General features: G+C 43.4%; 1 non-coding gene across 1 annotated transcript; it reads right to left on the reverse strand.

Moving 5' to 3' along the window:
• Window positions 1–12097: 12097 nt before the first annotated feature.
• On the reverse strand, window positions 12098–12171 carry Trnai-aau (transfer RNA isoleucine (anticodon AAU)). The gene has a single exon. It is a non-coding gene; the product is annotated as a tRNA-Ile (tRNA).
• Window positions 12172–27555: the final 15384 nt, after the last annotated feature.

Genomic DNA, 27555 nt, shown 5'->3' on the forward strand with positions numbered 1-27555 from the left:
TCTTGATAGCAAGCCAGCTCTAAGCGTGTGTTTCTATGTGTGATGTGTGTGTGTGTGTGTGTGTGTGTGTGTGTGTGTGTGAGAGAGAGAGAGAGAGAGAGAGAGAGAGAGAAAAAGGGGGGGGGGGAGGGAGATAAATGGAGCGAAGGAGAGTGAATTTACTTTATAACCTTAGAGGGTCACCAGTGAATCTATTTGCATGCTTTATAAAAATTGGTTCGTTTGGCACAATTACAATGCACTAAGTAAGCTCGGTACCGGTATTTTAAATATAAAAGAAGTTTAAAACGTAGCAGCTCGCTGCGCAGAAGTATTCGGTACAGATAGACTTCGTAATATTGCTCAATTCGATCTTCACTATATATGCGCTAAACAGTAAAATAGGTGGTTCGCTTTACGTTAACCATCGGTAGACGATTCTTACATCCTGTTAAGACATATTGCAGCTCAGACACTATGAGTCTATATCGCTCGCTTCTGACCTTTGTTTAGTTCCGTCGTCTTACATCTCGGTCTTTAGTCAGGACTCACGAAAATTAAACTCTGTATTATTCTTGCTGCGGGATTGCTTCTAAAATCATAGCTTTTTTATATGTTTCTTCCGCAGGTACGCAAGGTGAGATGCAACGAGCATAAGACAACCTCTTTTAGTGACACACACAGAAAAAGGTTCCAGTCAAGCGGCTGGACGTGGCAGGGCACATAGTGTATAAGGAGCTAAGAGTCTGTGCGTGGATGGACAGATTAGAGGAGACGTGACTGACATTTTTGATATTTCAGATGGAATATTGCTATGGTTTCTCTCCAAAATAACGTATCCCGATGAAACACGTTCAGTGACATAAATATTGCGTTTGTCTGACAAGAAATCACAGAAGAAAAATGCATTTCAAACTGGGAGATTTCTGCTGGGCATGTTGGATGACACATAACCTGGAAGTCTACATGTCTCACAACAGAAATAACACCCTCTGTGGAGGATCTCAATGACGTGCTGGGGAACGATTAAACAATTATTTTTACAAATGAAGAGACGGTTGTCGTGCATATATTTATGAATCATGTCGCACCCCTAATAGCATAATATTTCACTTTTTCCGAAAGAATACTATAAACAGCAGAATTAAATACTTTCGATATGTCATAGAAAGTTCCTTAACGATTTTTTGTTACATCAGTATTTTATGAATGGGTTATTCAATAGAAACTTATGGGAGACGAACGTGAAATCTAAATTCAAACTGACTACGTGTCTTATTTTAGAAATCCAACAATATCTGACAACACTAGTCAATAGTGAAAACGTGTCTCGAAAGGATGCATTTTTCCTACGATAAAGCGATCACGGTGTCCATGAAAACGACAATAAAAATTGATTAGCTCTAATTTGCGAGTTAATCATAAAGGACCGGTACAGATTAAATTGACATATATGAAATTCCCTTCAAAATCCTGCATACAGTGACTCGAAAACACCCTGGCTCAATCTCTATGGTTGTTGCTGATATAGTAGTCCGTTTTTAACCTTGTATTGCAGTAAATGTCAGCATGTGGTTGTTACACAGCTGTGGAACCAATAAGGTATTACATATGCTAACAGGTATGCAGATACAGAAAACAAAGAAGATAAATACATTAGCAGGACCCCCCCCCCCCATAGGTCCAATGGAATGATAGTTTTTTAAATATTTTTGGGACTACAATTTATCACGAAAATAAGAAAAGAAACATCGACTGTTAATGTCTCCCGAACAGGAATTCCCCGTGAATACTGCATATTGTCAAGAAAAGGATAAGTAAGTCCACCGCTGGACATAGACCTCTCCAAACGGTTGCACGTTTTCCTGTCCTAATCAGCTGTTACCGAATTTGAACAGCTGGTTTTGAGTTCGTTCGTCCATTTCGTCGGTTGCCTTCTCAGGTCGTTCTATCTGTTCATAGTCATAACTATAAGATTCGTTTTTCAGTCCAGCCATCTACTTTGATTTCCTTTCGACGTCCTCATTTCGTAATCGAAGCATTCCTTTCTTCATGTTTTATAGATTACTTTCGAATAGAATAAATTACACCTTTTGTTCCATAGATCTGTAGTGAGGAGTTGACGCGTGGCGCCTTATATCGCTCCTGTCTAGAGCCTTTGTATAGGGATACTGACTCATGCGTGCACAGTGAGATAGTCTGAATCGGGTTCACTCGAGGACGTAGTTCCAATTTTCATCTGCTAGAGGACAGTAGCGGACAGGACTAAACAGAAAGAACTATTATGTAGTTAAGAATTTTGATCACCAGAGTCCAGTAGCGCCCACAGACATTCAAGGCACAGGTCAAGAGAATGCTTTTGTGAATTTTTCTCTTTTTTTTCTTGAAGGCTTTTTTATTTATTTATCTTTGTATAATTTTGAATATTCTTATAGTAGTGTGAATGATGAGTGAATGGGGTCTCAAGTAAATGTGAAGAGCATTGTTCTGCTGATGAACGCTGTACGAACTAGTGTGAGAAATTTTAAAGACAGTATGAACGCAGACGACGGGGAATTTTGTATCATAATATGTTAAGTAAGTTTATGATAAAAGGACAGCTAATTATAGTGCAAATGAAAATACTTAATAATGTAAACTATAAACAAAATATCAGAATGTTAAACATTTATTTCGGAAAAAAGTACAGTTCGAAAGTGTGTTATTGTTGATTGGTTAATCATGTAAAGCGTGGACTGACGCGGGAGAATAATATTTTTTCTATTGGCTTTAAAGAACATTGACCAATCAGAACGGAGTATTCTTCGCGCGTTTTTTTCTCTTGGAGATATAGAATGCCTACAGCAGTCTAAAGAGTCGGATCCCAGCCTTTCAGTGGTACGGTCGTGTGTAGTATGAGCTCCGAAGGAAGTTATAATTTGCCGGTTTTATTGTGCTATATGTTTCAAAAGTGTTTTAAAGTAAAAGCATATTTATTCCGGTGTGTTGTTTAGAAAGTACGGATTTTTAAGTAATTTTGTGTGAGAGAAAAGACAGTAATTCCGCGTGGCATATTGAGCAGATCGGTGACTAAAAACTTGAGTGCATTAGACACTGATAAACTTAATAGTATATCGAGCATTTTCATTTAAGAATAATCCGTGCTTATTAGCGGTTCAGATTTCGGGAAATATGTTACCATAAACATGAATGAAAGGGTTTGTGCATGACTTCAGAATAAACCGAAGTTTTGCCAGTATTTCCTCCTTTCGTTCAAAATTAAGACCTTTCCTCGATTCTTGGAATAGTTACGCTGTATGCAGCCTGGTTCGAGTTGCAGTACGTCAGGTTTCTGCTCGGCTTTCCTACCGGCGATCTGCTGCAAGGAGCTCACAGGAAGTGCTGGTAATGAAAGAAAAGGAACCGCGCGGCCGCAGAGTTCTTGAAATATGTGGAGCATTTCACAAGAATTTACAACAACAAAAATTAGATATGAAAATGTTCCTTTCACAGACCACAAGTGAAATTGTCCTCATAGTTGTAGAATAATTCAAAATATCTTAAATATGTTCTATTTAAACATTTTCTAATTTAGGAGATAATAACAAACGGATCACAACGCACGTAAATATACGTTATACTGAGGTACATTTGATAATTCATAGGCTATTGTAGCCACGTATCATCCAACAGAAAATCAGTTTACTACATTTATTTACATTGATCACATTGCTGCACTGAGGATGGGCAGAAGTTAGATTTTCCGTGAAACTCACGTGACTTTCTTAACCACTAAGAATTCGTCAATAGAGCAAAAGTAGTTGGCCACTAACAAATCCATTAGGCTCCTCTTAAAATGAATTTTATTAACAGTGGAACTTTTTACAGCTGTTGGCAAATTATAGAAAATGTGTCTTTCTGAACACCTTCCTGGACCAAAACACGTGCTTTAAATCTTTATATTTCGTATTTCTGGTATTGATTCCAAAAACAGAGCTTTTGATTTGAAAACGGATATGTTACTTACGACCAAGTTCATTGAGCAATTAAAACATTGGAAAGCAGTAGTTAGTATTCTCAGTTCCTTGAACAGGTCTATATAGGACGTTTAAGAGTTCACACCACAAAATAATAATAAATCGTATTAGACGCTTTTGAACTCGCAGAACTTAAGCTTGGCTTGATGAGTTAACCCATAAAAAGTAATTTTTTGCAGTAGTGAATGTGAGAGTTTGACCGACTGCACTCATTGTTTGAAAACTTTTAATTTTGAAATTATCAGTTTAATAGTGTTGTAGACAATTGTATCTATGCTGCTGGTTTGTTTCTTATTCATCTGATAATTCACGTGCTTCGTTAACTATACTCTATCATTGCGATCCTTATGTGTAAATTTTTGAACCATGTCTACTTTAGAACCATTGCTTTTGTTGATAATGAGTGACGGTACAAATCTGTTTGATATCTTGTTAACAAAACGCATTTTCTAGGCAGTGTGTTATCAACACAATGTAAAATGCCAGTCGGAAGTGTGTCCCGCAATCTGAACTACTATGTGGCATCTTTTGTCATACTACTAGTGTGTTGTTTAGAGACATTCTGACAGCAGTGTAAGTACTATGTAAGACTTTTGTATGTCTGTAATTTCCTTTTTCGTCGTTACATGTGGCTTTTTACGTTCACGTTATCCGGAAGACTGAATAGTGGACTTCTGAAAAGTCTTCGACTAAGTTCCATGGCGTCGCCTTGAGAAAAATGTTTGATCTTGCGAAGTATCAGTTTAAATATGCGATTATCTTCTTGCACTTTTTTGCGGCGACGGTCACAAAACTATTTCAAAGTACAGTTACCGGTTTCGACCATCAGTGGTCATCGTCAGTCTGTTTATAAATAAAAAAAAAAAAAAAAGAACAAGACTCATGCTAAAATCAATCAAATTTCCCAAGTAACTATTTACGTATTCATAAAACAAGGATAAAATTATACATAAATGCGCGTGAACAATAATTAAATGCCTAAGTTTTATAAGCGAAGTGCAATCTCTTCTTTGTCTTTTCACAGATGTCTTCATCCGCGAGAAGAATAGCCACTTCGACAGATTATATGCTTGCACTCATTAAAGTGAAGTGATATAGTTTTTAACATTTATTTTTAAAAACATAAAAAAGTAAAATATTGGCTTTACCCTTTTGTAAATGGCAGTGCATAGAATGACGTATTACGCTCGTAAGTCATTGGAGAGGAGCAATAATTAAGCATAGCAAAGCGATGTAGTATGGGAGGTTAATGAACATCACAGAAGATTCTACAAACGGCACCATTGACGTCTATTCAGCTCTATGCTCAATTTATCAGACTGTAAGACATGTGTAGCAACTCCGCCTGAGGGGCAGCGACAAATAGCGTTTTCATTGTCCTTCTTAGCTCTCCCATTTACAAGTATTATTGAAGTGCACCGAGCCCTCAGTTTGACCACAGGTGAAAATCCCAAAGAGAGAGAGAGAAAGAGCAGACGATCGAGGTGGCCAGGAGATTGCACTGTCTCATGTAACGACTTGTTACCTTTCCCACCCTCTTTCAGCAACTTGTTCAACTCAATAAATTTGGGTATCCTTGTTTTGTTATACTCAACGATTTGACAGCAGTAAGAAAAGGTACGAGTATTTTGGCTTTTTTTTGTTTTGTTTAGTAATGAAAAGATCTCAGGGTCACATGAATATCCGCTAGCAAGCTGAACCAGAATTCTTAAGAGAGAATATATATATAAAAAAAATAACATCGTAACTTTTCCTCAAGGAAACTGAATTAGATAATACTAGTTATTTAACACGGAAATGAATACTACGAAGTGTAGTATTGTAGATGAAATATCTATTAATTAACCAGAAAGATCATTTTCGTGGCTTAAATTCGGATTTCGCCCCTCCCTATCTACTCTATATACAATTGCAGTGTCCGCCTCCATAGCTGAGGGGTCAATTAAAAATACTTACACCAGGCGACCGGGCTCCTCGCGGGTGGGGCACCAGGTCTAGCAATACGCGTTACCATTATCACAATTACAATGTTCTCGAAATTTATTTCGACTCATGATAAAAGGGCCCCTTCGAATTCACAAACAATACATGCACATAAGTCACCGACCCAAATTTCACAGATGAATCTATACAAAATATCGTTCAATTGTAAATTCAACTCGAGTATAACTACAAAACCAAAATGTATGTTGCCATTAACACACGCGACATGGACGGGAATTAAAAATAACCGCGATGAAAGTAATTGATTTTTTCTACTTCTACCGAAGTTCATTCTCCTGTAGTCAGGAGCTCGCAGTTTCCTTTTGAGGCTTATTGCCACAGCATCAGATTTTATTCTCGTGAAATTTAAATAACACAGCAGTAAGCTTCCATCGGCGACTAACCACGTTACCATCCAAATACATAATGCCACAAAGAACAAACGTATGTTAACTTTTATATCAAAAAACAAACCCTGGCGCTCCTTTCTCGAAAGTAGCAAATAATCCCAGTGTACTTAACAAAAGCCTAATAACAATCAAATATAAGAAATAACGTTTACTGTCGTTTTTTTACGCAATGCCTCTGTGATCATATTTAATATATTAACAAAAGCAACATCAACGGAAACTTTTAAATATCTTTTCCGAACCAAGGTTTTGTGAACTCACGTGCTAACCGATAGTCACGCCCATTGAGTACCGTATGTAACGATTTGTTACGCTTTGCGTCTTTGTCAGCGTCGCTGCTACAGGTGTCCGCTTCTCGTTCAGCTTAGTCAACCTTTTAATGTGCAGTACCGACGGACTACATTTCTTAGCTGCAGTTATTCTCGACTCCAATTCGAGAGTTATCCACCGCTGGGGTTTTCAGGGTTCCATTTTAACGTACTAGTTACACAGCAAACATTTTTTCCTGGAGAAAATATTCCACTGGGCACGCATTTTACGTAGCACGGTGAAGTGATCGTTCCCATCAACCACTTCCTACTCTGTTCCTCACATAAGTGGTCGCCAAAACACGTGCACGAGTGATTTCTTTTTACTGCCAACTTCACGGTCTTTGTCACACGGCCACAGATATCGCTAGTCAGTGGAACGTACTTTTAAAAATATATGTTTTAATACGTGGAAGCATTTAACTCCATGAATTATAATTATTACGAACCATAGACAGTACTCAAGACGTTACATTCTGCTTATTGTCCTTTCTTCATCGGAAACCTTATGTATTCGTGACATGGTTGTCAAAGCCCGCTGCGTCTGTCTTGCTGAAAATGAACTGATTAGAACAAAATAACCGCAACATAACCTTTGCTACAGAATCAATAAAACAGAGTGACATCGTTAAAAATATATGTCACTCTATTTTATTCATTCTGTAGCAAAGGTATGTTGTGACTCTTAAGCTTGACTATTTTACATTTGTTTTAACAAACCTGTTTTGTTTTGCTGTTTGATCATTATACAGTTGTTTTAATATGTTTGCTTTTATACGTATTTTTTGCCAATTCCTATTTTGACGTTGGCGTACCAAAGATTTGTGACAATTTAACTTCTGAAATGACTGTTTAAACTGTCGAAAAAGGTAAAGTGAACAAGATAAAGGTTTTCTTGCGCAGCTAACGACTGACGTTTTATCTTTGTTGAAATATTCTGCAGCCGCTGAACTACAGCTATGAACAAAATCATAAATGGAGAAGCTTAGGCGGACTGAAACAGTTATCTACGAACGTTCCCAGTGCTACAAAGCAGAAGGTCTCTTTAACAACCAAGTGGTTTTCTCGTATCCATTGTGAGATCCAAGGTCGTCATGCGATGGCAAATAGCGTGGGGCACTTAAAGCCAGCTGCGGCGTTGAATATGTACGCAGAAGCATCCCGTCGGGCATTGTCAGATGTGCAGCCTGCGTGAAAATGAAGCCGAGTACAGCAGTGCTGCGTAAGTGAGCGGACATTTCTGCATCCTAAGTGGAGTCATTAGGCAGGCAGTGGCGGCACAACTCGCACGACAACAATTCCAGGAAGCTGCGTGCCGGCCCATCGTAAAGTGCGGCCCTGTAAGGTGTGTGATCTTTCTGCGGGTCCTGTAGAGGCCGTTCTCGTATTCTGCCACCCGTGGCGCTGGTAACACACTGGTGACCAGCCCTAAAATCCCAACACCAGGAAGAACAGTTAATGGCGAAATTTTACTTATTGTCCGAATACACTACATGGGAAATGTCCACGATTCAGTATAAAGAGCTGAGACCACGTCTCTAACTCGCCTAGCTCGTTAGCCAAACTGAGCTTGGATGACAGATACGGGGGCATCATGCTATTCTGTTTCAACTCCATGCTAAAATTCATCAATTGTAGTTTCTGGAGAGTGGTGGCCTGCCAATCTCTCGGCGCCTCATGACCTGATGTTTATAATGTGTGAGAGATCTGGAGATCATACAGACCAGGCAACAGTCGAACACAATGTGTATCGAGACAGACCGGAACAGAATGAGCAACGTGCAGTTTCACGTTATCTTGTTGTAAGACAATGTTACAGTGACCTCGTAGAAAGGGAACAGTCAACGGCCTTAATATGTCAGAAATGTATCGCCTGATGTACAAATTACTGGCTATGCGAACCAGATGTGATCATGTTGTGAACTCGAAAGCACCGCATAGTACACTACTGGCCATTAAAATTGCTACACCACGAAGATGACGTGCTACAGACGCGAAATTTAACCGACGAGAAGAAGATGCTGTGATATGCAAATGATAAGCTTTTCAGAGCATTCACACAAGGTTGGCGCCGGTGGTGACACTTACAACGTGCTGACATGAGGAAGGTTTCCAACCGATTTCTCATACACAAACAGCAGTTGACCGGCGTTGCCTGGTGAAACGTTGTTGTGATGCCTCGTGTAAGGAGGAGAAATGCGTACCATCACGTTTCTGACTTTCATAAAGGTCGGATTGTAGCCTATCGCGATTGCTGCTCGCGTTGGTCGCATCCGTGTTTGGCGACATCGCGGTGAACGCAAACTGGAAGCTTGTATTCGTTATCACCATACTGGCATGATGGTATGGGGTGCCATTGGTTACACGTCTCGGCCACCTCTTGTTCACATTGACGGCACTTTGAGCAGTGGACGTTACATTTCAGATGTGTTACGACACGTGGCTCTACCCTTCATTCGATCCCTGCGAAACCCTACATTTCAGCAGGATAATGCACGACCGCGTGTTGCAGGACCTGTACGGGCCTTTCTGGATACAGAAAATGTTAGACTGCTGCCCTGGCCAGCACATTCTCCGGATCTCTCGCCAATTGAAAACGTCTGGTCAATGGTGGCCGAGCAACTGGTTCGTCACAATACGCCAGTCAATAGTCTTGATGAACTGTGGTACCGTGTTGAAGCTGCATGGGCAGCTGTAACTCTACACGCCATCCAAGCTCTGTTTGACTCAATGCCCAGGCATATCAAGGCCGTTATTACGGCCAGAGGTGGTTGTTCTGGGTACTGATTTCTCAGGATCTATGCACACAAATTGCGTGAAAATGGAATCATATGTCAGTTTTAGTATAATATATTTGTCCAATGAATACCCGTTTATCATATGCATTTCTTCTTGGTGTAGCAAATTTAATGGCCAGTAGTGTACTACAGCAGGCGTTGTACTCGTATAAGATGACTAATGCAGTTTGGCAACTCTCGTTCTCTCCAGAGTCTCCGCAAATCGATACCTCCTGAGGCCGCAATGGACGCCAGTGAGTCGTCATGAAACAAAACACACTGGCCAGTCGCATTCCTGTGGCCACCTGTCAAAAGCCTGAATAACCACTTTTTGCACAGTGCACAGCTGCGAGACGTGCAGGAAGAGAGTCAGGGAGGTTCAGGGAGGTACAGTGTGGTATGTGGAGCTATGTTGACTCAAGTGCCATGGCAGTTTTCGTTAGCTTTCTCGGTCGACAATCCATGGCGCGAACAGTCCTATCAAGGTAATCCCACAGGTTCCCGATTGGTTTAAATCCGTGGAGTCTGCTGGCCGGGGGAGTACGTTAAACATATCTTGGAGCTCTTCGAACCGCGCACGTACACGGCGAACTTTGTGACACATTGCATTGTCCTGGTGGAAGATCCCATCAAGCTGAGGTAAAACGAACTGCATGCAGGGGTGGACATAGTCCCCATGGATAGAGGCATATTTCTGTTGATCAGTTGTGCCTTCCTCAATGACGAGTTCACCAAGGGAATGCCACATAAACATACCCCATCCTCCATCCTCCGGCCTGGAGCGCCCCCCCCCCCCTCCCCCCGCCCTTACTGATGAAGCATAAAAGAACATGATCCATCTGAAAAGGCCGCCTGCCGCCACTCAGCGAACGTCCACTAGCAGTACTGCTGCGCTAGTTCCAACTTTCGTTGCCAACGAACATCAGTCAGCATGGGTGCATGAACTAGATGCTTGCTGTGTAGGCTCATACGGTCGTTGGGGAGACGCTGTTGGTAGCCCCTTGATTCATCTGGGCAGTCCGTTGCCGAACAGTTGCTCTTCTATTCACCGATACACGTCTCGGCAGCCGTCGTTCACTGTTACGAAAGAACAGACACCATCGATGACCTGCAGCCGTCTAGAACGAAGTTACAATTACACTCCTGGAAATGGAAAAAAGAACACATTGACACCGGTGTGTCAGACCCACCATACTTGCTCCGGACACTGCGAGAGGGCTGTACAAGCAATGATCACACGCACGGCACAGCGGACACACCAGGAACCGCGGTGTTGGCCGTCGAATGGCGCTAGCTGCGCAGCATTTGTGCACCGCCACCGTCAGTGTCAGCCGTTTGGCCGTGGCATAGGGAGCTCCATCGCAGTCTTTAACACTGGTAGCATGCCGCGACAGCGTGGACGTGAACCGTATGTGCAGTTGACGGACTTTGGGCGAGGGCGTATAGTGGGCATGCGGGAGGCCGGGTGGACGTACCGCCGAATTGCTCAACACGTGGGGCGTGAGGTCTCCACAGTACATCGATGTTGTCGCCAGTGGTCGGCGGAAGGTGCACGTGCCCGTCGACCTGGGACCGGACCGCAGCGACGCACGGATGCACGCCAAGACCGTAGGATCCTACGCAGTGCCGTAGGGGACCGCACCGCCACTTCCCAGCAAATTAGGGACACTGTTGCTCCTGGGGTATCGCAGAGGACCATTCGCAACCGTCTCCATGAAGCTGGGCTACGGTCCCGCACACCGTTAGGCCGTCTTCCGCTCACGCCCCAACATCGTGCAGCCCGCCTCCAGTGGTGTCGCGACAGGCGTGAATGGAGGGACGAATGGAGACGTGTCGTCTTCAGCGATGAGAGTCGCTTCTGCCTTGGTGCCAATGATGGTCGTATGCGTGTTTGGCGCCGTGCAGGTGAGCGCCACAATCAGGACTGCATACGACCGAGGCACACAGGGCCAACAGCCGGCATCATGGTGTGGGGAGCGATCTCCTACACTGGCCGTACACCACTGGTGATCGTCGAGGGGACACTGAATAGTGCACGGTACATCCAAACCGTCATCGAACCCATCGTTCTACCATTCCTAGACCGGCAAGGGAACTTGCTGTTCCAACAGGACAATGCACGTCCGCATGTATCCCGTGCCACCCAACGTGCTCTAGAAGGTGTAAGTCAACTACCCTGGCCAGCAAGATCTCCGGATCTGTCCCCCATTGAGCATGTTTGGGACTGGATGAAGCGTCGTCTCACGCGGTCTGCACGTCCAGCACGAACGCTGGTCCAACTGAGGCGCCAGGTGGAAATGGCATGGCAAGCCGTTCCACAGGACTACATCCAGCATCTCTACGATCGTCTCCATGGGAGAATAGCAGCCTGCATTGCTGCGAAAGGTGGATATAAACTGTACTAGTGCCGACATTGTGCATGCTCTGTTGCCTGTGTCTATGTGCCTGTGGTTCTGTCAGTGTGATCATGTGATGTATCTGACCCCAGGAATGTGTCAATAAAGTTTCCCCTTCCTGGGACAATGAATTCACGGTGTTCTTATTTCAATTTCCAGGAGTGTATATTAATACCTTCAGCTGCAAACGGGCGTTGATATATATCAACGGGGACTGATGAAAATGTGTCCCCCGACCGGGACTCGAACCCGGGATCTCCCGCTTATTTGGCAGACGCTCTATCCATCTGAGCCACCGAGGGCACATAGGATAGTGCGACTGCAGGGACTATCTCGCGCACGCCTCCCGCGAGACCCACATTCTCACCTTGTATGTCCACACACTACATTCGTAGTGCCCCACCCCAATACACTCATTACTAGTGGAAGACATTCTTACCAAGTCCCTTAAGAGTTCGGGGAATATGTGTGTATCCGCACAGAAGAAGAAGGTCACGGCCGGTATTGCCAGAACTATATGCTTATATGGATATGGTGTCTGTTCTTTCGGACATGTTCCCCTGTTACGGGCATTTGTCTAATTGATGAGTGGTTTTGGAATTCTAGTTCGCCCTGCAATCCCCTGAGTATAGAGCTCTCTTAGTGTTGTTTGCGCGGTGACAGGTATCCCGAGTGCGACATTCACTTCTGCAGTGACGCAGTGGCTAGCACACTGGACTCGCATTCGGAAGGACGACGGTTCAATCCCGCGTCCGGCCATCCTGATTTAGGTTTTCCGTGATTTCCCTAAATCGCTTCAGGCAAATGCCGGGATGGTTCCTTAGAGCAGGGCACGGCCGATTTCCTTCCACATCCTTCCGTAATCCGAGCTTGTGCTCCGTCTCTAATGACCCCGTTGTCGACGGGACGTTAAACAGTAACCTCCTCCTCCTCCTCTGCAGTGACTTTTGGAGTTATGTCCTTTATTTCTCGATACTGTCAGTCACAGTCGCTCAACACAACCTTTCATCCGTGTTGTGACTTAGCGGATGATGTTTCTTCTTTTTCTCTGTATGCGGCGTAGAACAGATACGTTGCCTCTTGAAAGACCAAGCATTTCTGCGTTGGTTACGGAAGCACCCACAATACGAGCGCCAACCATTTGCCCACGTTCGGCTTCACCCAGCTCCGACATAACGCACTCACAGCTACACAGAACACTGTTCTGATTAAGATTGACACTTGCAACCTGTTGAGGGCATTGCACAGGTACCGTTCGTAGTCAAATACAACAGCGCACCCTGTATGCTTACCTACCACCTGCATTTATCATGGAGCATGCATTTCTCGCGGTGTTTCCGTATTTTTGTCCAATCCTTACAACAATACATCTGACCATGCGGTCCACATATTCTACTTTATGTTCACTTAACTCCACAAATGAAACTTCCTGGCAGATTAAAACTATGTGCCGGACCGAGACTCGAACTTGGAACCTTTGCCTTTCGCGGGCAAGTGCTGTGAGGACGGGGCGTGAGTCGTGCTTGGGTAGCTCAGTTGGTAGAGCACTGAGCAGCGAAAGGCAAAGGTCCCGAGTTCGAGTCTCGGTCCGGCACACAGTTTTAATCTGCCAGGAAATTTCATATCAGCGCACACTCCGCTGCAGAGTGAAAATCTCATTCTGGAAACTGCACAAATGTTGTAAAAAGACTTACGTTTAATATGGCATACAACAATTAGAAGTAACTACACTCCTGGAAATGGAAAAAAGAACACATTGACACCGGTGTGTCAGACCCACCATACTTGCTCCGGACACTGCGAGAGGGCTGTACAAGCAATGATCATACGCACGGCACAGCGGACACACCAGGAACCGCGGTGTTGGCCGTCGAATGGCGCTAGCTGCGCAGCATTTGTGCACCGCCGCCGTCAGTGTCAGCCAGTTTGCCGTGGCATACGGAGCTCCATCGCAGTCTTTAACACTGGTAGCATGCCGCGACAGCGTGGACGTGAACCGTATGTGCAGTTGACGGACTTTGAGCGAGGGCGTATAGTGGGCATGCGGGAGGCCGGGTGGACGTACCGCCGAATTGCTCAACACGTGGGGCGTGAGGTCTCCACAGTACATCGATGTTGTCGCCAGTGGTCGGCGGAAGGTGCACGTGCCCGTCGACCTGGGACCGGACCGCAGCGACGCACGGATGCACGCCAAGACCGTAGGATCCTACGCAGTGCCGTAGGGGACCGCACCGCCACTTCCCAGCAAATTAGGGACACTGTTGCTCCTGGGGTATCGGCGAGGACCATTCGCAACCGTCTCCATGTAGCTGGGCTACGGTCCCGCACACCGTTAGGCCGTCTTCCGCTCACGCCCCAACATCGTGCAGCCCGCCTCCAGTGGTGTCGCGACAGGCGTGAATGGAGGGACGAATGGAGACGTGTCGTCTTCAGCGATGAGAGTCGCTTCTGCCTTGGTGCCAATGATGGTCGTATGCGTGTTTGGCGCCGTGCAGGTGAGCGCCACAATCAGGACTGCATACGACCGAGGCACACAGGGCCAACAGCCGGCATCATGGTGTGGGGAGCGATCTCCTACACTGGCCGTACACCACTGGTGATCGTCGAGGGGACACTGAATAGTGCACGGTACATCCAAACCGTCATCGAACCCATCGTTCTACCATTCCTAGACCGGCAAGGGAACTTGCTGTTCCAACAGGACAATGCACGTCCGCATGTATCCCGTGCCACCCAACGTGCTCTAGAAGGTGTAAGTCAACTACCCTGGCCAGCAAGATCTCCGGATCTGTCCCCCATTGAGCATGTTTGGGACTGGATGAAGCGTCGTCTCACGCGGTCTGCACGTCCAGCACGAACGCTGGTCCAACTGAGGCGCCAGGTGGAAATGGCATGGCAAGCCGTTCCACAGGACTACATCCAGCATCTCTACGATCGTCTCCATGGGAGAATAGCAGCCTGCATTGCTGCGAAAGGTGGATATACACTGTACTAGTGCCGACATTGTGCATGCTCTGTTGCCTGTGTCTATGTGCCTGTGGTTCTGTCAGTGTGATCATGTGATGTATCTGACCCCAGGAATGTGTCAATAAAGTTTCCCCTTCCCGGGACAATGAATTCACGGTGTTCTTATTTCAATTTCCAGGAGTGTATAAGGCAAATAGCGGAACGCAGAAGTAGCCGTTGTACAAAAAAGCAATATTTATATTAGTTCATGAAAAGTAGAACAACAAAGACAAATTGCAGTTGGGTAGGTCTGAACTGAGGACACTGCCAGAAATAGGCGTGATGGAAGGAGTGGAAGAGTAAGAGCAACGTGATATAAAAAAGTAATGAACGGAGGGGGAAAGAAGGTGGCGTCACTCTGGAAGGATTACATGAAAATACTAACATGAGAACTCTGTCTTAGAAACGAAAAGAGAAGCATGCGAAACTGGGAGAATATGGACACATTTGTTGTACTGTTCTACACAGAGAAAACGGACCTTACGTGTTAAATTTCAGAGAAAAGTTGTGACGTTGATATCAATAAGTGCTTCAGATTATTCTGACTTGGAATGGAGCACTGAAGTATGCGTAGATTGCAAGGTAACTTGTCCCAGAAGCCGACAGCGACAGAGAAGTAGTCTGTGAATGTTGTTTGTTTTATTAATGGGCACAGCTGGAGTACTGGGTAGGTGAGAGTGTTGCGATTATGTTGCGATAACAGGTAGTTAATCTCTGATGCGAGGTACTTGGCTGCACGTATACTAAGGAGCCGTTGAAATATATCATATGGTGATTATGTAACTTGTCTCATCAAGACCGCCGCGCGGGATTAGCCGAGCGGTCAGGGGGGCTGCAGTCATGGATTGTGTTGCTGGTTCCGGCGGAGGTTCGAGTGCTCCCTCGGACATGGGGGTGTGTGTGTTTGTCCTTAGGATAATTTAGGTTAAGTAGTGTGTAAGCTTAGGGACTGATGACCTAAGCAGTTAAGTCCCATAAGATTTCACACACATTTGGACTTTTTTTTTCATCAAGACCGTCCTAAATGAGCGTATGAGGCACTGACAGGGTCACAAAGACGGATGTGGTAGATGCACTGCTGATGCTTTCACCACTCGTGCCATGTTGGATTAAATGGCAATAGTGGATGTTCGACGCAGAAATTTTGGAAAAAACTGTAGTCTGCTAATAGGGTGACGCGTAATGAAAGAAAAAATCGTCCGCTCTACATAATTAAAAAAGAAAATATACTAGCTCAAAGAATGAACTCAGTATTCGGAGTTTTACGTCAAAAGTTTGATTAAAAAGCCCAATACTCTGGAGTGGTTACACGAAAATACGAGGTTGCCCAGAAAGTAATGCACCGCATCTTTTTCTTCAGCAATTTTTATTGAACATAATGAGAATTACACACACGAAAGAATGGTGTTTTATCCACACACCCTATTTTTCCACGTAATCTCTATCTCGTTCTATGGCCTACCTCCTGTGCGAAACAAGGTTGTTTATGCTCTGTCGGTATCAATCCTTGTCCTGGTGGCGGAGCCAGTGCTTCACTGGATGAATCATCTTCTCATCGTCCTCAAATTCCACGAATGGTATCCTTTAATGAATAACAACATCAGCTCGCTGCAACATGTCAGGTGTGACAGCCGTGGATGGTCTCCCCGACCGCTGCAAATCGTGGAGCTCCGCCGAACCGCCTTCTGATGACCCCACCCTTCGTGCCCAGCGACTAACTACGCTTCTGTCGATAGCAGACGCTCCATTGACTTTGTACAAGCGTTTGTGAATGTTCCCCACAGTTTCTTTCTCCACAGTGCGAAATTCAATGACGACACGTTGCTTGTATTGTACATCACCTAGTTGCTTGTAATGTACAGGGTGATTCAAAAAGAATACCACAACTTTAGGAATTTAAAACTCTGCAACGACAAAAGGCAGAGCTAAGCACTATCTGTCGGCGAATTAAGGGAGCTATAAAGTTTCATTTAGTTGTACATTTGTTCGCTTGAGGCGCTGTTGACTAGGCGTCAGCGTCAGTTGATGCTAAGATGGCGACCGCTCAACAGAGCACTTCATCACTGGCCTCCAAGAAGCCCTGATCTTACCCCCTGCGATTTTTTCTTATGGGGGTATGTTAAGGATATGGTGTTTCGGCCACCTCTCCCAGCCACCATTGATGATTTGAAACGAGAAATAACAGCAGCTATCCAAACTGTTACGCCTGATATGCTACAGAGAGTGTGGAACGAGTTGGAGTATCGGGTTGATATTGCTCGAGTGTCTGGAGGGGGCCATATTGAACATTTATGAACTTGTTTTTGAGCGAAAAAAAACCTTTTTAAATACTCTTTGTAATGATGTATAACAGAAGGTTATATTATGTTTCTTTCATTAAATACACATTTTTAAAGTTGTGGTATTCTTTTTGAATCACCCTGTACATCACCTACATACGCCATTTTGATAGTGTCCTGCAGCTACACTTGAAACCTGGCGCGCTCAGTCAGGGGACTTCAAATATTACATATGTAACGTTTCGCATTCGTAGCACTATGAGGAAAAAAATGCGGTGCATTACTTTCTGGGAAACCCTCGTACTAACATCAGAACTCTTAGCAGTTACAATTAGTTCCGCAAATTACGAGAGGAATACACCACATCGTAGATATAGCGGCGGCTACTCGTATTTCAAGCTCGCAGAGAAAGCGATACGAGGGTTTTCTCTGTGCTGACACGTTAATTTCCGTCCGGTGTGGAGGGAAGTCCGTACACGGGCTGTCGCTTCGTTACAATCCGCTGGCGTACCGTGTCGCGTTTCATAAGCGCGGAGCGGTGTTTGCCTCATGTAGGTGATACGCGCTCTAAGCACGGGGCGCCGCCCTCCAGCCGGTGCCGCCACAACGCGTCACAGTGAAACGTAGTGCAGTGCATTCGATTTGTTTGCAGAACTGTGCCGACACCCTTTAATAGCTTTCAAATATTTCTCGTTACTGGTCAGTACGTAGTGTAAATATTTGTCTGTGCAACCTGACAAGTGGTAAAAATGAAATATAAATGATTGCGTTGTAAATTAAAATTAAAATAATCATTGGAAAAACTCTCACAAGGATGCAGGCTCTTAAGTATCAGTAAACCCCCAGAATCGAACTCCCGAACTGTATATAGTATGATACAATTTTGCAGGTGCATTCAGCGTTATACGTGGATACGTCTGCGAAATTTGTTGTGATCAGAGTTAGTGGTAAGAAGTAATATATTAAAACGTCATGCCTGATGCTACAGTTTTACTCCATGAACAATGAAAATGGAGTAAGCAATAAGCTTTTTTTCCTTTCTTCATTTAGTGGAGGTTTTCAGCGAGAAAAAGTTTCGAGAGAGTTAGAAATTATATGTTAAGTTTGTTGGAAATCGCTAAGTACCCTTGTTCTCAAATACTAGATGAATATAGTTTGGGTAATTTGTGTGCTGTGAATTAAGCTGCCTAAGTGACATACACAGTTTCTAACTATAGTACTTGACTTATTGTGTTAAACATTTAGCTCTTAATAAGTAGATCAAGGAAGAGTTTAAAATTTTTCAATTCGATCAGTGACTGTATGAAACACTGAAAATCATATTTTTGTTTCCCTGGAGTCCGTTAGATAGGCAAACTGCAACTGGGTCTATGCCCCTGGTTAGCCGTACAAAATACAGACAATTAAACGAAAAATCAAAAACTTTGCTGTTTTCTGTATCTGTATCATCGTTTACAGCTTGAGTGGCCTGCCTAATCCATCTTTCGCTTGACAGCAATACATGTAATGTCTCTTTCAGTAAAGGTTTGCTGGTTTTATTTGGCTTCGGTCTCATACTTCTTATTAATGGATCGGATGTCAGTAGTAGCCTGTTTCTTATGTCCAGACTGTATTCTTCTCATGTGAATTTCCTGGAAAACGTTTGTCTGTGCAGACGAAAGGTCTTATTGTGAGCTGATTCTTCTGATAAACTGCCTATGGGTAAGAGGGCATATTTCAGTGACAGTTGGGCCATGCCTGAAAATCTTGTGAGCTGTGGGAGACATACGATGCCTTGGATACAAATCAATATATAGTCTTGCTGATTCATTAGTATAAGCAGCAAATTTGTTTATGTCTATTTTATGTCCACTGGAAATAGCTTCTAGAAAAACCGTGAACAGATAAGTAGCAGATGTGCAACTGTTATATTTGCTGATGTTTCAGGGTCTGCAAAAAATCTTCTACTAGTATTTCTACATATCATTTCTATTTCCATAGCTTTGTTTGGCAACTTCTACAATTAACCCGATCGATTTCTAACCATTTCTTGGGTAACTTTATTCCTCTCTTCAACAAATTCCTTTTCCTCTTTTGAACGGATTTGCCACTTCTTGATATTTATTATAAATGACAAACGCAACAAAAATTCGAAGCATCTAATTCGGGCATGGAGCGTGGACAAGGCGAGCTGAACAGCTTCAGTATTTACTACTTGGTTTTTGACAAGCTACTAAAGTCTTTTCAGGTAGCCTTGCAAATGTAGCATTTCACTGTCGGTGCTATCTCTTTTCCTGTATTGCAGACCTTTGCATCTACCATAGTTGTCAACAATGCGTGTTTTATGTATAAATCTCCCTCTGATCTTGCAGTTTTTGTTTTTCGTAATGTTTCAGTTTGCCTGTTGATATAACCATTTTCATCACTAATAAAATCATCTGTTTCATGAATAAATCTAATTCTTATTGGCCTGTAACAGCGATGAGATGATGGTGCAGGATTTTTCTTAACAGTCAAGCTTTTATTCGTGCGACTAATTAGTTGGAGAGGCACTAAACGAAACATGTTCGCATCGGAATCATAGTTGTTTGCAGATTTTGGTTTAAACTGAATTCGCTGTGAACCATCAGAACTCCATTTAGAGAAAAGTTTCAATGGATTAAGGTCAGCATTTGGAAGATCATTTAAAACCTCTTCCAAGCATAATATTAATCAAGGCTTCAAGTTGAATCTCCGAACATGTCGCAGTCACCTGGCATGTCTCAGTCACAGGGTAGCACTGCCCTTTAGCCTCTTGAAGGATACTATAACAGGGGTAGACCTTCTTATCAGCTGTTCAGATTGTTCCATATTGTTTCCTTGTCAGCGAGGCTTCCACAAAGATTGACGAGGCATGGATATGTCAAAGTAGTTTTTGTGCAAGTCTCTACGACTCCGATCTAACACAAGTCTGCATTTAGCTCTTCGTGTAGGAGACGAAGTAATATCTTTCAATACTTTGGACACTTCAACACTTCCAGATTCTCAGAGCTTAATTTGACTGGCATATGTTACTTCTGTACCTCCAAAATTGTTTCTAAATAACTCTTTTGCCTTTTATTGCGTTCGCTTAACTCTACGAACGACTTTGATGACCTACCTACTCGAGTTTCGCAACATAGAATTTTAATGGTACTTTGCAGACAATTATGATTTTTTTAAGAGTTCACTTTCAACTTTGTGAAGAGCAAGCCATCGTTTCTTTAATTTCGACTTAATATAAGAGAGTCTAAGTTTGAAACATTTCTTTTTTTATCATGGAATGTAGGCACTGATAATAGATAATTTTCCGTAACATTCAATCTTTTTCAGAAAATCTCTTCTTAAGGTCATAGAGGCCTTTTCTTACCATTATTGTGACTTTTGCAAGAATCTAGGATAAAGACAAAATGCTTTTAGAATTCATTACGGAATGACATTGTTTATAGCTGACAAGACATCAACGTAAAACAATGGTACAAAATAAATCTACGGCATTCAGCAGCTACTTTTTTAAATTTCCAGTAGAAGAATGATTTTTTATCACGCTATATTCACAAATATGCAGGGAAACACCATGAACTATAAGAAAAAGAATGATTAATACTACTACTACTACTACTACTACTACTACTACTTGATCAGACCCAGTGGACCGCACGCATCTACAAGTTTCCTCCTCCACTGTATTCTGTCCATTGCTGCTATCCGCCATTCGTCCACATCTGTTGACATTTGTTTTAAATCTTCATGGCGTCCATCCCTCCAACGCTTCTTGGGTCTCCCTGGCGGTCTCTTTCCTGTAGGTGTGAAATCCAGGAGCTTCCGAGGCCATCTGTGATCCTCCATCCGGGTGACATGGCCGGCCCACTGCATTCGTTTGGCTTTGACAGTTCCTGCTATGTTGGGCTGCTGGTATAGTTCCTCAAGCTCTTGTTGTATCTGATCCTCCATTCCCTTGTATCTGCATCCAGAACCGGACCGAAGATCTTCCGAAGCACTTTTCTCTCAAAAACAAGGAGCTTATGGAAGTCCTGTTTCCGGATACTCCATGTCTCACAGCCATATAGAACAACAGGCTGGATCAGGGTTTTGTACAGTCGAATCTTGAACTGTCTGGAGAGATATTTGGACCGAAGCAGTTATGCTAGACTGTGGTAAGATCGGTTTCCTGCTTGTATTCTGGCATTGATCTCTGCTTCACGTGACGAGTTCTCAGTGAAAAGTGCCCGTAGGTATTTGAATTCTTGCACTCTCTTGTAGGAATGGTCCCCAACCTGCAGTGATTGTAGATGATCAGCAGTCTGACAATGACCACGCGTCATAACGAGGTACTCTGTCTTAGCTTCGTTTATGTTTAGCCCAAATTTGCTGGCAGCCTCCTTTAGTGCTTTGGTCATTTGCTCCAACTCCTCTTCCGACCTAGAGAGTAAACAGAGGTCTGCATAGGCTAAGTATGCCAGTCTCTTTCCTTCGATTTCAATCCCTTCGTTCTCTTGGAAGGTCTCGCGTACGATCTTCTCGAGGGCAAAGTTGAACAGGATAGGGGACAACCCATCTCTTTGTCTGAGTCCTGTCACAATTTCAAATTCCTCAGTTACGCGATTTCCCATCTTCACCTTTGCATGTGTTTCGTTCAGATAGATCTTTATCAGATTGATGAGTTTCTCTGCTATGCCAAACTCCCTTAAACAGTTGAGCAGGCTCTTGCGATGTATGCAATCATAGGCCTTTTTAAAATCAACGAATAAAATATGCAAATCTTTACCATATTCACCCAGTTTCTCAGTGAACTGCCGGAGACTGAAGATGTGATCTACTGTTGACCGTCCTGGCCGGAAACCTCCCTGGTACTCCCCAATCACCGATTCTGCCACTGGCTGAATTCTATGTATGAGGCAATTGGACAGGATCTTATAGCAGATGGTAAGCAGGGCGATTCCTCGATAGTTGTCACATTTCAGTTTGTCGCCCTTCTTATGTATTGGACAAATCAGAGCTGTTTTCCATTCTCCTGGTAGTTCTTCCTTGGTCCATATTGCCTGTATCAGTCGGTGTATTTTTTCTGCAAGTTTCTCTCCTCCTGCCAGGATCATTTCAGCCTGTATTCCATCTTCACCTGGACTCTTATTCTGTTTAAGGTGTCTGATTCTGGTTTTTATCTCATCCAGGGTAGGTGGGGGATAGTCTGCATCGGCTGTAATTGGGTACTGGAAATCAAACTGCAGTTCCGGTTCATTACAATTTAGCAGCTGTCGAAAGTACTCTTTCCATCTCTCAGCTATGTCCCTATCGTTCGTCAGGATCTTATCACGGGAATCTTTGACAAATTTCTGCTTGGCCTGGTGACCTTTGCAGAGGTACTTCACCCTCAGAAACATTTCCCTCGTCTTTTGTCCTCTGAAGTATGTTTCTGCTTCAGTGATGATATTCCTTATGTATTTCCTCTTAGCTCTTCTCAAAATTGCTTGTGTAGTCTTTCGGACCTCCTCAAATTTTGCTTTGGCCTGTGCCAGATTTTTACCCTTCAGCCATTTGTTCCTGCTTCCCTTTCTCCTTTCCAGGGCATCTGCACATTCCTTTCCAAACCAGATCTTCTTGCCCACTGGGTTTCCCATGAGTGTTTCCTTTGCTGTATCCCTAACTGAGCTCTGGATGTTTCCCCACATTAGTTCGAGGTCCTGATTCGCGTCCACTTCACTGAGTGCTTCAAAGCGGTTACTAAGTTGCAACTGGTATCTGGTCTTCGTTGCCTCATCTTTCAGTTTCTCCACATGGTACCTTTCCACTCTTTTTAACTTAGGCCCCGTTCTTCCTTTACACTGCATGTTTAAATGGCCTCTGACCAGGAAATGATCACTCCCACCTTCGGCACCCCGAGCTGTCTTAACATCTAACACCCATCTCTTGGCTCTGAGATCAACGGCCACATGGTCTATTTGATTTACAGTTCTCCCATCTGGTGATACCCAGGTTCCTTTATGTATGTTTTTCCGCTGGAAGTTTGTGCTGGAGATGAACAACCCTAATGATGTAGCGAAGCTGATGAACCTAACTCCATTGTCATTGCTTAGGTTGTGTAGACTGTGCCTACCTGCTGTGTCTTGGAATATTTGTTCTTTCCCAACCTTGGCATTCATATCACCAAGGAGGATCCTCAGGTGACCATTTGGTATAGCGTCCATCACTGCCTCTAGCTGTGCATAGAACTCGTCTTTCACTTCACATTCGCTGTCCTCCGTGAGAGCATGACAGTTCACAAAAGTCGCCTTAACATGCTTTACTTCCAGTGTTAGAACAGATATTCTTGGGTTGACTGAAACGAATTCTGAAACATTAGTGGCCAACGTCTTACTGACGCAGAAACCAGTGCCTAACAGATGACCTCGTTCGCAGGCTCCATACAGAATTGTACAGTTTTCAACATCAATGCTCCCAGCATCGTCCCACCGGATTTCTTGCAGTGCAACTAGGTCTAGTTCGTACCTCTGAATTTCCTTGACCACACTGATTGCAGCTCCTGTCTTGTACAGACTCCTTACATTCCACGTTCCAAATCGTATACCGTTTCTTTGCCACTGACGTCGTCTATTTTTGTCAGTAATGTTCCGAGGCTTACTTGTAGTCTTGAAAGCATGTTTAATTTTTACGGAGAGAGGGTGCTGGCCTCCCGTCCAACCTGCGGTGTTACCCTCACAGCTCACAGGACTGCTGGCTTTTCTTAAGGGGTGGGCTTCCCTCAGGAGTTGGGTTATAAGTAGGAATAAGAAAATTGGAAAGACGCTCTCGGGCCTCGAAACCTAATACCGTTGGGGTCGAAAAAGCAAGAGTTGGCCAAGGGAGGCCGACAGGGAAGGAGAAAGAAGGAGTCTGACACAAGTAAGTGGAAGCAATGTCAGACTCAGCTCGGGTCCCCGCGGTCGCCACCCGCGTACTTCTAGCTGATTAATAATAAAACTAGTATATAATATGAATGAAAATAATTATAAATAACGCTACATATCTGGATCTTGCGAATTTATATTGCTTTTGACCACACTTCAACTAAATACATAGCTTGAAACATTCACAAACGTAGAGTGATTTCAAGCGAGTAGAGAAGCTTCAGATACAATGTAAGCGAGATGCAAATACAAACTAGCTCTACCGCGTATCAATTCACAATAAGCAAATAACACACTTCCTTAGCAATGCCCTATCTGTCAGGCTACCGCAGGAAGCTATGCATTCCATGAATCATTCACATTTGAAAAGTGTGCTTTTGGTCAGCTTTTAGGACACAATCCCCTATGTTCAACGTCCTGAATGGTTTTAGCGTCAGACATACAACAATCATACTAGACTGCTGTTGTTGTTGTTGCTGTTTTGGTCTTCAGTCCAAATACTCGTTTGATGCAGCTCTCCATGCTACTGTATCCTGTCCAAGCCTCTTCACCTCCGAGTAACTACTGCAACATGGATCCTTCTAAATCTGCTTACCGTATTCGTCTTTTGGTCTCCCTCTACGATTTTTACTCCCCACGCTTCCCTCAAGTACTAAATTGGCGATTCCTTGATGTCCCAGAATGTGTCCTAGCAACCGATCCCTTCTTCTAGTCAGGTTGTGCCACAAATTTCTTTTCTCCCCAATTCTGTTAAATACCTCCTCATTAGTTACATGATCTACCAATCTAACCTTCACCATTCTTCTGTAGCGCCACATTTCAAAAGCTTCTATTCTCGTCTACACTGTTTATTGTTCACGTTTCACTTCCATACATGGCTACAAGCCATACAAATTCTTTCAGCATATATACTCGATGTTAACAAATTTCTCTTCTTCAAAAACGCTTTTTTTATCATTGCCAGTCTACATTTTATATCCCCTCTACTTCTACCATCATCAGTTATGTTGCTGCCCAAGTTCCCTCAGCATCACCTGATTTAATTCGACTACATACTATTATCTTCGTGTTGCTTTTGTTGATGTTCATTTTATATCCTCCTTCCAAGACACAGTCCATTCTGTTCAACTGCTCTTCCAAGTTCTTTGCTGTTCTGACAGAATTACAATGTTGTCAGGACTTAAATTCCTACCCCAAATTTTTCGTTTGCTTCCGTTACTGCTTGCTCAGTGTACAGATCGGATAACATCGGGGGTAGGCTACGACCCTGTCTCACTCCCTTCTCAACCAATGCTTCGCTTTCATGCCCCTCGACTCTTCTAACTGCCATCTAGTTTCTGTACAAATTGTAAACAGCCTTTCGCTCCCCGTATTTTATCCCTGCCACCTTCAGAATTTCAAAAGGTGTATTCCAGTCAACATTGTCAAAAGCTTTCTCTAAGTCTACAAATGCTATACGTAGTACTTGCAAAATACCTATGGCCTTCTAAATCAGGCCCATCAAATAATAAGTATGGTAAACAACCTAGTATACTGATTGAGAAGAGTAATTCATTGGTGTAATGCAGATTACAGTATGGCGTCTATAAGCGCCAGTCACACATAAATCCGTGCTCTCTTACTCTCAAAAACAACATGGTGGTGTTTCTATAAGAAATTTAGTTTCATATATTTCATAATGCGACGAACTCAAGAAAAAGAAAAAAGGCTGACACAGACTAAAAACCATGGAGATAAAAAAAAGGGAGGTGGCACTACAGACTTACGCTGTGCGTTATTTTCAAGCCAGAGTAGGTGGGGCCCTGCCGCCATTTTAAGGAGCCCAAAACATTACCAGACTACGGTTTCCCAGTGCTCCTTGTTCATTATTTCTGTCGTGTGCGGGCAAAAACTATCTTAAATAATAAAAATTATAGAGCTTATATGAATACCATATTGTCAGGAAGGCAATTACGAACGTTTTTCTGTTCTTGAATGTGCATTTGCTCTAGTAATGCGAGACAGAGGGATGTCACGGGGAAGTGTCACCGCGGTGAACTATAGGGGTATGAATGCGATGAACCTAATGTTTTGGGCTAGTTATAATGGCGGGCATCAGCTTCAAGTTTGCTACATAATACCATCTACCTTCTTTTTTTACCTTTATGCTAAAAACCCGCGCGCGTAGCGTCTTTGGACTACTACGGTCGCTACCGCATAGATTATTATTACCGTCGAGCTTCCGAGATTTAACTCAAGTGATATGTCAAGTTATGATATCACTGTTAGATGTAGTACTTAAAGTTTTAACAAATGTTTCGCTGGAATATTCTATGCTCTTTTGTAAGTGCAAGGTGGTATAGTTATCGCAGGACGAGAGCAGTTAAAACAGTGAGCCTACGTTTAACAACTGTTTCTACTTTTTGCATGTCTTATTCATAAAGGATATGTTTTTAAACAACCATCTTTCTGGGTAGTTTGTGTCCTCATCCTTCAGTTTCTACAAAGTGTCAATTATCTTAGCCTACATCGTCTAATGTCCTGTAGAAAGTTTTGTCTCGTGACCTTTTAAGTTAATCGATTCATTCAGTAATTTAACTTATACCACTTCAATTCCGAGCCGTGCCCGATTGCTAGTGCTCATCTCTTTTGTGAACGGCAGTGCCGGTTTTCCGGTTTCGCTAAAAGTGCACCTACGGTGGCAACAGCTTTGGCATAAAGTGCAGTTACTGGTAACGGCTCGAAGAATAATGGGAAATGAAGACGATCACTCATTCATCTGATGTTTATAGGCAGTGAGAATCTCGTCCTTAATTTCTTTCGGTTCGTAAATAAAGTTTGATGATGTTCTGTTTCGCTCGTAGGGATTTAAAATTTAAGTTTTGATGTTATTAGTATGAATAGTAACAAAAACCTCAAAAATCGTGACATGTTTGGAAATGATAGCCAAACATGAGAAACAACAAACCAAATACAAAGAATCATGAGTCAATTGTCGGCAGTCGTAAGAGTACAGCTGCGGTGTGAGCGGCTTTTTCGCGGCATGATATTTTTCGACGTCGCAAGTGCATTTTTACGACAATATTGCTACTCGTTCCACCCGCAGCAATTTCACCTGTATCTAAGGTCCCTGCCTAGCCACACCTTGGGAAATATCAGCTAACTTTATTTACATAGCGAAAGAAATGTAGAACGACCTTCTGATAGGCTATAGACAATTTCTCGTGATAGTCGCCTTGATTTCACGTGATTCATCGCACCACTGCACCGCACGTAAAAACTGCGACATTTTAAGTGCATTTTATCCCCGGTTTCCACAGGATGTGGCTGTTCTCCAGCCTGAAGATAAAGTGGTGGTTCCTTACCCGGCTAAATGGTGGTGGCCTGGCCCAATTTGGTTGTGTTCAAATGGGAGTGTTATCGACAGTATGGCTGGTGTTTCGCTTTTCGGAACAAGCTTCTGGAGCGTCAGGAGGTAGCAGCACCACACAGCACGACCACAACGCTTCGTCCACACATTGGTGCCAATGCTAGCGCCAAC

Source organism: Schistocerca nitens, chromosome 1, assembly GCF_023898315.1.
Source record: "Schistocerca nitens isolate TAMUIC-IGC-003100 chromosome 1, iqSchNite1.1, whole genome shotgun sequence".
Classification (NCBI taxonomy): Eukaryota; Metazoa; Arthropoda; class Insecta; order Orthoptera; family Acrididae; genus Schistocerca; species Schistocerca nitens.